The sequence below is a fragment of the Orycteropus afer genome, unplaced genomic scaffold (genome assembly GCF_000298275.1).
Source record: "Orycteropus afer afer isolate SDZICR_OR568_19922 unplaced genomic scaffold, OryAfe1.0 scaffold00044, whole genome shotgun sequence".
Lineage (NCBI taxonomy): Eukaryota > Metazoa > Chordata > Mammalia > Tubulidentata > Orycteropodidae > Orycteropus > Orycteropus afer.
Window position 1 is genome coordinate 4,414,537 of NW_006921631.1, and position 12,370 is coordinate 4,426,906.

Here is a 12,370-nt window from a genome sequence, read left to right on the forward strand (position 1 = left end):
ATGGAGGCAATTAGCCACACATTCCATTTCCTGTTCTTATTCCTGACTCTCTTTCTTCATCTGCTGCTCCATGTGAATAGAGACCAATTGTTGTGCCTTGGATGGCTGCTTGTAGGCTTTTAAAACCTCTTCAAGCCCTTCTTGATCCATTCATTTAACACATATATATTAACATCTTGCTAGTGTGTCAAGGACTTAGGTTTAAAAGTGAATTACACTTTATCTGTTCTCTTGGGTGAATTCTTTCTTAAATTACCCAAACAGAGAAAAACCCACACTGCTCTATAACAGAGGTGAGCGGTGTAAAGAAAACTTTTTGACTGAGATGTTAGTTTAGTGCTCACCAACCCCAGACTTGTCTGAGATGAGAGGGGTTCTCCCAGGAGAGGTGGGATGAGGCTCTGACTCATCGTTGTAGAGCACAGGTAGAGATACCTAACCTGTGTGTAAGAAGGCAGCTAAATATTTTTAAGCAAATTGCTAAAGGCAAAGTGTAGGTTACTGTCAAAGAAGGAACTCTGGGAGTCACAGGCACAAGGGAAATTCCAACCACTCAGAGGTTCATCACTATGGTTATCTACGGGCGGTCATGAGAAAAATCAGGGGCCTCCTAGACACCAGGGAAAGTCTCTCTTTCTTGGTGGTGCTGGCCTGGTGCAGTACTTTGGACTAAAAAGCACAATCCATCACCCAGACCCTTTTCCCCAAAGAGTAAGTGTCTTCTAGGTCAATTGTGGAAAGACAGCTACCCCTGACACCCTAGGTGAAAAACGGAAGACCTGATGGGGTTGGAGAAAGGTAAAAGGAGAGAAAACAAAACATTCTACCCCAGGAAGAGGGGCAAGAAGTCATTGAGGACTCAGATACTTAAACGTCACCTAGTATAGGAGCTCTGGTAGCATAGTGGCTAAAGCACTTGACTGCTAACCAGAAGGCTAGTGGTTCAAACCCACCAGCCACTCCTCGGAAGGAAGATTGGGCAATCCTACTTCCGTAGTGATACTGCCTCGGAAACCCAAGGAGGGGTCGCTATGAATCGGGGCCGACTGGACGGCACATAACAACAACAACAAGTATTGAGGTGGCTGTTGTCTCTGGGTTGTACAGTTTGCTGCAAACTGACAGGTTGCCAGTTTAAGTTGCCTGGAAAGAAAGGCCTGGAGGTTTATTTCTGAAAAAATCAGCCATTGAAAACCTTGTGAAGCACAGTTCAACTCTGACACACATGGGGCTGCCAGGATCTCAAGTTGACTGAACGGTAAGTTTTTTTAAATGCTGGGGTGGGGCATGATCAAAGCCTAAAACTTGACTAGCAAGCAACAGATAACAAGCAATAGTAGTCTAATGTTGGAGACAGAAAAAAGAGCAGAGAGAGGTCCTCCCAAACCCACAAATGCACAAGGAAGGTGAGAGGCGTGTGGTGGAGTAAGGACATTGAGGACGATATTCAGATAGTTGGCTCTCACCAAAGAAAATACTAGAAGAATCTGAAGTTGATGGTGTATTGGAGATAACCACAGTGACAACAAAAACTAAACCCTGCTTGAGTTTCATTTGGCTTTCTGAAACTTAGGGTATGTCAATCACTGATTCTTAGAAACAGCTTCCAGTATCTTCCGCAATGTAACCTTTTCTCCATTTTCATTCTGGAGCTCTAATTAGGTCTGAGTTGGTCATCTTGGTTCAGTGTCCATATTATTCCCATTTCCAATTTCATTGTTTTTCTGTGTTGCATTCTGGTAAGTTTTTCAAATCTATCTTCCACTTCACGTATCCTTTCAGCTATACCTAAACTGTTGCTTATCCTATCTAATGAGTCTTTTAACTTTAAAGTATTATGGTTTTCATTTCTAGAAGTTCCATTCGATCTTATTTGAATCTGCCTTGTCATCTATATAGTCTTATTCCTTACTCATACTTTTGACATTTCTTTTATATCTTTAAACATACTTAATATACAGATGTTCATATTATGTGCTGCACCTGACAAATCCAGTCTCTGAAGTCTTTGTGGGTCTGATTCTACGACACTTTTGTTTCTGCTCGTTCTCAGTTATGATGTCTTGTTTCTTCTATCCTTTTTGAGTAAATTCATCTTTGATTTAACTTCATGAGAAAAGCCTCCTGGTGAAAGTATATTCTTTTATTTAAAAAAAAATGTGTGTACTTTAGCCAAATTATAGGAGACAACTGATACAGTATCATCTAAAAATAAAATTTTGACTTGCAGCTCTTTATCTAAATAGGTACTAAGAATTTTATATGCAAACCTCTATGAAAGCCAACTTTTAGTTAAAAATTCTCAGGGAATAATATTTTATTCCTTCTCCACCTATGGCCAAGTTTAAGACAGACAATTTTCATTATTGTCCTTCTGTGTGGAGTTTTTGTTTGCTTGCTTGCTTTTTAAATAGAGTCTATTTGTTTACAGAATGTGACCAACCAATTGCCACCAAGTCAACTCCAATTCATGGCAACCTCATGTGTGTCAGAATAGAACTGTTCTCCATAGAGTTTTTCAAGGCTGATTTTCACAAGTAGATCTCTAGGTTTTTCTTCTTAGGTGACTGTGGAAGGACTCAAACTTCCAACCTTTCAAGTAGCAGCAAAGCATGCTAACCTTCTGTACCACCAAGGGGCTCCTTCCAGAGTATAGGAGGCCCTTAGTGGTGCTGGTTTTGTTTACTATCCTTATTGGAGTGAGTTCCTATAATTTTTGGTTACCACCAAAGCCAACAGGAATTAGCTCACTTCTCTAGGACACCTAGTGGTTCGATAGCTTACTCACCTTTGAATTCCTGTGTTTACTTTGTTTTTGTCAAGTTGAAATCACTTATCAAAAAATAAAGGCACAGAATGTCTTAGTGGTGCCTGTTAGTCTATTCTCCACTTTGAATTGCAGGTCTACTATCTTAATCACAGGGCAGTCTTGAGTAATCTATTTACTTTTCTGAATTTGCTTTGTCTTTTGTAAGACATGAGTAATAATACTTATCTACTTATCTGACTCTCATGAAGTCTCAAGATAATGAATATAAAGGAGCTAGTACAGAGAAGAGAACCTGCCAAGCCCTTAACCAATGACAGCTCTTATGAGTTCTGTTAGCAGACTCTCTTGAGAAAAATGTCCTGAAATCTTTAAAAATGACAAACCAGTAATTTCACAGACAGAAAGTCTGCCCACTTATACCAGAGTGGCAGTAACAAAGAAAGGATATGAGTTGGAGTTGTTGGGTGAGGGTGGTGGTAAAGAGAATTTCCCTGTTTGTCCATCTTCTATATCATTCTGTGCCCCAATTAGAAATAATTCAGTAGCATAAATAACTCATCTCTGATGTACTGATGGTTGCCTCTGAAAAGAAAAGAAAAGAATAAAACAATGGGGAAAAACAAAAGACCACGTGCTGTTATTATGAAGAGTTGTGAAGTCACCAGAGCATGAGTTCCGTGGTGTTTAGGAGGTGAAGTAAACATTCTCTAGCCACCAAGGTGAGGGTCTTAAGGATTATATCCACAACATCCAAAGGGTAATTTAATTCACATGTCCTGATCCACTTACACTAATATAATTTGAACCTAGCCTGATAGATGTCAATCGATGTATGAACTGTCCTCTTTCCTTTTGGTTAATTTAGCCTAAAGAAAAATAATAGAAACCTAACGGTCATTTAAAAATTCTTAGGTCTATTGGGTTTTAAAGCTGGCAAAGTGTTTTTACAAAGGATTTTTTAAGTTTGTTGACTGATTGTTGTTGTTGACTGAGAGTTATGTGTTTATAGGGACTTAAGACTTTTCTGTTTACTGTGCCCTGAAGCAATCATTTTAAATTCTGTTTTTCAAAAAAAAAAAAAAAAATAGTAACACATTTTGACAGTATCATTAATTAGAACCTCTCCTCTTATGAGGTTATGGAAAGGGTCATAGTCCCTATTCTTTCTCATTTCCTAACTGAATTGATTGTGTTGGCAATTTTACCACCTTCAAAAGCTCATTCAGTTCCACAATTATTACCTGAACCCTACAATGTGTAATACACTGGACATCATAAGTGAGTTACCTAGGAAAGAGACTGTGAAACAGATTTACTGACATGTTTACTGAGATACACTTTTGGGTACAACGTCTGTAAGGGAATGAGGCAAGAAGTATTGGACAGAAGTTGAACTGTCATGTAGTTGAACTGTAACACAGGCCTCAGATGATCCCAGAGGGAGCACTGGAGCTGAAGTTGGCCCTTCAGAGTTGTCCTTAATTGAGATTAAGGGCCCAGGCCTTTGTATTACAGTATTGGCCAGTCATTGGATAGCTACAGGAGAGGGACAAGACTTGGAAATTCCTTCTACCAAGGCCAATTCCTGCAAAGACACTCAGTTGAGTACCATCAGCAGTCAATATTTTCAACAGCTAAGGGAATATATGTCTCCATCCTGGAGGGAGACCTTGGGCAATGCATTTCAGGACCCTTTACCCCAGGGATATATTGTTGAGAAAAACAAAACACAGTGCCTAGCTTTCATGAAACTTACGGTCTAGTAGATATCCACAGTGGTCCCTCTACATGCATCCTTTCCTTGGTGGCCCCCACTCTGCCTTATTTGTTTATTCCAGCTTCCTTGCTTCCTTACACCCAAGGACTATTGAAATGATTATGATTGCAGTAAATATTTTGAGGTCAGCATTTTCTGCTTTCCTTTGCTCAATATTAGACTCAATATTAGACTCAATATTCGAGGATAAAGTTCTGTTGGTACAATAGTGTGTTCCAGGTGGTTAGGTTTTATCCATGACCTGGCATCACAACTACAATATGAAAGCATATTTAGGATGGATACAGAGCATGTCACCTTCCACCCTCTCTTTCCTCAAGTACACTTTAGAACTGGCTTTGAACTAGTGGAGCTCAAACGTTTATGAACATCAGAGCCACTAGAGGCTATTTTTAATAATACAGAGATATCTGGTTCCAGAGATTCTGACTTAGCAGGCCTATGTTGGGCCCTGGTATCTGTAATTATAAAAAGATTCTGAAGTGGTCCCTGTGCATATCAAGTTTGGGAAGCACTGCTGTATTCTGTCTGCTTTGTGGCTCTAGGAAACTCTTTCCAGATTTACATTCCTTGTCCAGATTTACATTCATGACTTGAACACTTTTCTCCTCTGGTGAAATTCTACTGAACTCTAAGGATTGAATTCAAGTGTTACACCCATGTTTAAGGACAAACTGGAACCATGATTGAATGTGGACTCTGAAAACAGACAGATGAAATAAAATCTCAACTTCTTTACTTAATGGCACATGGAACTACATTTTCTTACAGAATCTCTCTGAGCTTCAATTTTCTTCATCTGTTGTATGAAGATGATAATACTACTTACTTAAAGAGTTGTGGTGAGGATTAAATGATATAATATATGCAAAGGGTTTAGCACATAACTAAGCATATTCCAAGCAACTGCTTCCCTGTGTGGAAGCAGCACAGTGATTATGAGTTCATGTTTTTTGTTCCTAATGTGGTTAGAAATATGACCTTGGACTGTGTATTTGAGTTCTCTGAATCTCAGCTGCTCTTTTTTCAAACTGGAGTAATAATATTCATTTCAAAAGAGTGTTGTGAGGATTATATAAGATAATGAGTAAAAGAGTTTTATACACTCCTGGCACTTTGGAAGCATTTCAGCAAATGTCTATTATTATTATTATTATTATTCTATGAAGATGTCCTGTCTTCCCACTCAGGAAGCAGAATTCATATTTCTCCTTTGGCACTTCCATAAAACTTCATTCACATCATTATTAAAGTATTCATATTACTTAACACTATTCCCATGTTTCTCCATTACGGATTGTTATGGTGTGTGTATGTGTGTGTGTGTGTATAAATAAAATGATCCCTGGTGGCGTGATGAGTAAGATGAGTAAGGGCTAGATTGCTAACCAGAAGGTTGGTGAATTGAACCCATCATCTACTCTGCAGGAGAAAAGACCTAAACATCTGCTCAGAAAGATTATAGCCTAGGAAACAATATGGGGTAGTTCTACTCTGTCCTATAGGGCCTGTATGAGTTCTAACCAAGTGGAAACATAAAACAATTACATATATCATGTGTGTGTGTGTACACACACACACACACATATATATACACACAATTATTTTGTGTATATATTTATGATTTTTTTGGTATATATATATGTGTGTGTGTGTGTATATATATATATATATATATATATATATATACACATACATATATATAGTTGTTTTGTGTATATATAGTTATTTTATATATATAAAAAAGCAAAATCACTGTCATCGAGTCATTTCCAACTCATAGTGACTCCTTCTTGGGTTTTCGAGGCAGTATCTGTACGGAAGTAGATGGCCCAAAAGTCCTTCCAAGAAGTGACTAGTGGGTTTGAACCACTAGCCATCTGGTTAGCAATCAAATACCTTAGGCACTATGCCATCAGAGCTCCTCTCTCTCTCTCTCTCTCTCTAAAATATATTCATACTTACTATATTTTATATAAATATAATATTTTATCTATATATCTCTATATATAGATATAGATATATCAATGCAACTAATACCTAGCAAGTGTTTAATAAATGCTAATGAATCTCCTGAACTCAAAATAATTAGACAGTCTTTTATTAGATTAAGAAGTTATTTGAATTAGTCATTGTAAAATGACCAGAAAAGCTGGCTTAGATGTGACCCTATTAGTTTTTGGATAACTAACAATATCTCAGGCTCATCATGTGTTTAATGAGAGTCATGAAAAGACATTACTCTCCTGGAACAGTTTAATAAATGCCTCTGTGTATGATCCTAAAAGAGGTGATGAGAAGATGAATAAACTAATCCTTGCCAAGGACAATGAGCTCCAGAGGAAAAAGTTATCATAATGTAATGACAGTGAGTGATTGAGTGCCCAGAATCTTCTCATATAGACCATCTCTAGAATATGATGTTCTAATCAAGTACAATAACTTATTAAACTTTTGTAAGAATGCATGAGAGACACAGAGGACTCGATCATTTCCATTTTACATAGGGGGAAACTGAGGCATGGCACAGGCAGTAGTACTTCCTTTAAGCCACATGCCAAGAAAGCAATGCAAGTGGTAAAAGTAGCTATAGGTTATCTCAAGACTCTACTATGTCCCTTAACGGTTAGGCCTATTATAAACATTACTGCTAATTTCCACATTGACCCTAGGAAGTAGATATTAGCAAAACAAAGTTCAGAGGGGTTAAGTGACTTGTCTATGGTCACACAAGTGACTGAGCCAGGATAAGCATCAGTCTGTGTGATTCCAAAGCCCTGGCACTTTGCACTACTCTATGCCCAGGCAAGGAGCTCTGGTATCATAGTGCCTAAGGCACTTGACTGCTAACCTGAAGGCTGGCAGCTCAAACCCACCAGCCACTCATTGGAAGGAAATTTGGGCAATCTACTTCTGTAGTGATACTGCCTCAGAAACCCAAGGAGGGGTCGTTATGAGTTGGGTCAGACTCAATGGCACATAACAACAAAACAACAACAAATGCCCAGGCATTCTGAACCACAGACTAAAAGGTCATATTGTGCAATAAGAAAATAGCACTGGTTTTAGAAAGTCATAAACCTCAAAGACTCAGAGAATCATGCATAGAACATGGCTAAAGGTGAATTTAGTTGCTGGTGAAGTCTCCAACTGGGTGTTCCCAGCTTGAAAAATGTTTTTAAGTTGCAGAAGGAAGTGAGCAGGAGAGGGGAGAGTTTAGGAGCTCTGAGTGACTCTGGGGTAGAGAGGGTGTGGTAATTAAGTTGTGTGTCAACTTGGCTGGACCTGATTTTGAGTGGCTGGGCAGCTGGATATAGTTATTCCCCATGGTGAGACTGGTAATCAACTCCATGGTGGAATATGCAGTAACTGCCTTAGGGATGTGGTCTGTTTCCAGTTTATAAGGAGAAGCACCGAGAAAGGTCTCTGAGCTTTTGGCACACTTGAATCCTTCATGTAGCTGAGTTGTTGTTCAGCAGCCTCTCATGTTGTCTGCTGATCTTGAGACTGTTAATGGACTTGAATTAGTGGCCTGCCATATGGCTTAATAATTTTGGGACTGTGCCATTTTACTTGCCGACCTTAGGTTTGTTAGTCTTAGCAGCCAACAGCTACCTGAGTGAAGAGATACCGCCAACTCCAGTGGGCCAGGAGGAAGAGGAAGAGCTGAAGCCTAAGGTTGAAGGGCTTTCATCCAGCTCCTAATGCTGGCACTTTGAACTTGGACTTCTAGCCTCCTAAAAAGTAAGAGAATAAATCCTGGTTTGTTAAAGACACCCATTTGTGTTATCTGTTAGAGCAGCAATAGAGGACCAAAAGAGAGATGCATATGGGAGAGGCTGTCAGATAGTGTGATATAGGGGAAAGTATCAACCTCACAGCCAGGAAGATTTAAATGGAGGCTCAAAGCTCAGTTCTGACATTTCCTAACAGTGTGCTTTGGGTACGTTACTTCACCTAGCTAAGCCATGTTGTCCCAGTTATAAATTAAAAATATGGAAATGTGCTTCACAACAATGTGATGACAATAAGAACATATGTTAAAATACCAATTGCAGAGCAAGTACTTAGTAATCAGCAGCTATATCTGCTAGGAAGAAATGACTCATCCTTCTGACCTTTCACTTTTGAGTAGAATAGAAGGCAAAAAGTGTTCAGAAAGCCAGGCTGCTTTACTAGGGGATGAGATGTAGCCTAGGGCAGCTTTGGCTGGCTGAGTGTTACTAGCCCAAGCCAGACCTAGCCTTTATTGTTCTCTAGGAAGGAACAGGGGATGGTTCAGGTTCACCGGCTGGTGAAAGGTGGTTTCCACTGGCTTAGAAGAAAGAGGCAGTTGAGTGCAAGAACTGCTCAAGGTGAGGTTGCCTCCCCCAGGGGAATGGTATCAGGGAGCCCTGCACTGCCCAGAAAGCAGCATGCAGGTACCCAGCCTTTTGGTTTGTAGAGTTCCAGGTATGGTTAAGAGGCAGGGGAGAAATAGAGGACTTGCAAGGTCACTTACAGGCAAGGCTGGACAAAGATTTACCATACCCTGTGCTGGGGCAGAGGGCATCAGGGGTACCCTAGCACCGGGGGTGGTGGTGGTGGTGAGTCTATTTATTTGTTCATCTTCTTCTTCTTCTTCTTTTTTTTTTTCCAAATAACAAATTGACAAACTGAGGCAAATAATGTAATACAAATATATTGAGGAAAGATGGTACAAGATGCTGAGTTACACACCATCCTGTCCCCCTATTGCAAAACAAAACAAAACAAAACTATGAAACAGATACAGATGAAAATCTGGGAACCCAGAACAGTAACAGAAAGATGAAGAATTAAAACTCTAAAGGGAAGGAGAAACTGAATGAAAAACGAAACAAGAAGACTTACAGACTATAGGCACTCTGCCATCCAGCCTGACACAGCATGACCATCTTGAGACAAAGTGAGCAGTGTTCCCAGGTAAGGAAAGCAACTTCATGGAATCCCCAATAAGAGACAGAGATACTGTGTAAATAAACCTGGAGGAAAACAAGATGAACAGAACATGAACTGGATTTAAGAAGGGAAAGTACAGGAAGGTGGGCAGAACCCTAAGGATATCCAAGCTACCACAGAGCAGGGAGGGAGCCAGAAAATAGGAACAGAACTACTTACCAGCAGCAGTCCATGATCATTTGGGCAGAGGAGTTTCTGGTGGTGTAGTGGTTAAAGCATTTGACTGCTAACCAGAAAGTCAGTGGTCTGAACCCACTAACCTCTCTATGGGAGAAAGATGAGATAGTACATTTCTGTAAAGAACCCTATGTGGAAGTTCTACTCTGTCTTGTAAGGGTCACTATGAGTTGTAATCAACTCAGTGGCAGTGTGTTTGGTGCTCGCAGAGTGAAGGATCCTTAAAGTGGCAACTAAAGATTCCTCACACGACTGGGCTCTGTATAGCCCTCCTTCCTCACATTTGGTTGAAGTGGATTCTTGATTGCCAGCTACATTCTGTGGGAAGGCTCCAGTGCCCACACCAGAGACTGAAGGGACATGCTCGCCTTTCTTCACTCCCACTCTCCCAGTGACCAGCAGTGTGCCCTCTCACCTGGCAATCCTCAGCATGGACTCTTGTGCCATCAGACAGCAACTGGAGGCTTGTGCTCACTCCACACACCCCCATGTTTCCCCACCTGCCTGGCAATCCATGTACTCCCACCACCAGACCAGTGACCAGAGGCATAAGACCTCCCCTCCCTCACCCTGCCCACCCCCCCAATGACCAGCAGGGTGAGCTCCTGTAACACCCTTCTGGTGACTTGTGCACCCTCACCTCAAACACTTGGCAACAGGCAGTGCACACAAACTACCCAATCTAGCAAACAGCAAGAACACTCCCTGTACCCATGGCCAGTGACTGGCTAGACATACACATCACCTTATGAGTAACACCAGTCACATACTGACAGGCACATCTGCACCTCTGCCAAACAATGAGTGAGAAACACTAGTGCCTTCATTCAATGTCCACCTGGATGTAATGTAAAATATCCCACATCCAAAGACTTCCTGCAGGCCATCTGCACCTACACTGAAACCCCTTGATATCTCACCACCTACTGAGATGTCAATTTGTGCACTCACAATGGGCCTACCCCATCCATTTGGGTAGCCGTCCCTCACAGCAGATATTGATATAACCTGCTTTGACCTTCAGAGAGCACACCAACCAAGAAAGACCTCTTGGTCCACTAGGACCCAACACTGTCATTCAATATGAGGGAAAGAATCTACTGTCCTACCTCCACTTAATCCAAAAAGGGAAGACATACAAGCCTAACCACAGAGGACTCATACACGAGTGTGACCCACCCTACTCACTAGTGAGAAGAAATCACACCCAGTCAACAGACACCATCGAAGTCACACATAGACCAGAAATACAAAAATATAAAATATAAAGGGGCAGAAAACCTTCCTGATACTAGAATTACATGAAAGGCATTCAGAAGACACACACACACACACACACACACACATATATATATAAAACCCTCAAAGAGATCAAAGAAAACACAGACAAAACCCTAAAATAATTCAGCAAAACACTGCATGATATGAATGAAATGACAACATAAATAGATAATTAGAAACTGTACAAAATAACAACTAGAAATTCATAAGATTAACAGCAAATTATCAGTGATAGCTCAATGGAAGGATATAGAAGTAAAATTGAATCAATGGAGAAAGAATCAGCTAAATAGAGGACAAATCCCTTGATATGACTTTGTTGAAAGAACTATCAAAAAAAAAAAAAAAAAAGAATGAAGAAAGTTTGAGAGTTATGTGGCACATTATCAAGAGGAATAATGGAATAATAAGAATTCCAGAAGAAGAGGAGAAAAAAAGAGAAGAGTATTTTTAAAGATTTATTAGCATAAAGCTTCCCTAACATCATGAAAGACAAGAAGGTTTCCATCCAATAAGCTCAATGAACCTCGTACAGGATAGACCCAAAAGAAAGTCATCAAGATATATCATAATCAACTTTACAAAACCAAAGACAAACAAAGAATTCTGAGAGCAGCTCATGAAAAACAACATATTACTTATAAAAAAAAAAAAAAAAAAAAAAACCTCATTGCCATTGAGTCTGACCCAACTTGTAGCGACCCCTCCTTGGGTTTCCGAGGCAATATCACTATAGGAGTAGATAGTCCAGTCTTCCTTCTAAGGAGTGGCTGATAGGTTTGAACTGCCAGCCTTCTGGTTAGCAGTCAAATGCTTTACGCACTACGCCACCAGAGGGGCACCAATAAATCTTAATGTTGATTTCTCAGCAGAAACCATGCAGGCAAGAAGGCAATAAGATGACATATATAAAACCCTGAAAGCAAATAATTGCTTACCAAGAATTTTATATCCAGAAAAATTGTCTTCCAAATACAACAACAAAACTAGGACATTTTTGGATAAGCAGAAATTAAGTGAATTTGCAAAAATCAGACCAATTTTAAAGAGAGTTCTTCAGACAGAGAACCAATGACATCAGACAGCAGCTGTGATCAAAGCACATGCCAGCATCACTCAGATAACAACCCAGATTAAAAATTTTCAAAAATAAAATAAAGCTATAAGACTGAAAATATGAAACTAGAGACAACAATCTGTAAATGACAACAACTTTGAAACAAAAAGAGACAATAAATGAGGAAGTTGCAGAACTTCATATGGAGAGAAAGTTAAAGTAATATTAAGATAGAAGAGAGATTGCTTTAAACTTAGGAAGATAAAAGTAACTTTCAGAGTAACTGCAAATAAAACTAATAAACTTTCTCACCAAAATAAAAAAAAAA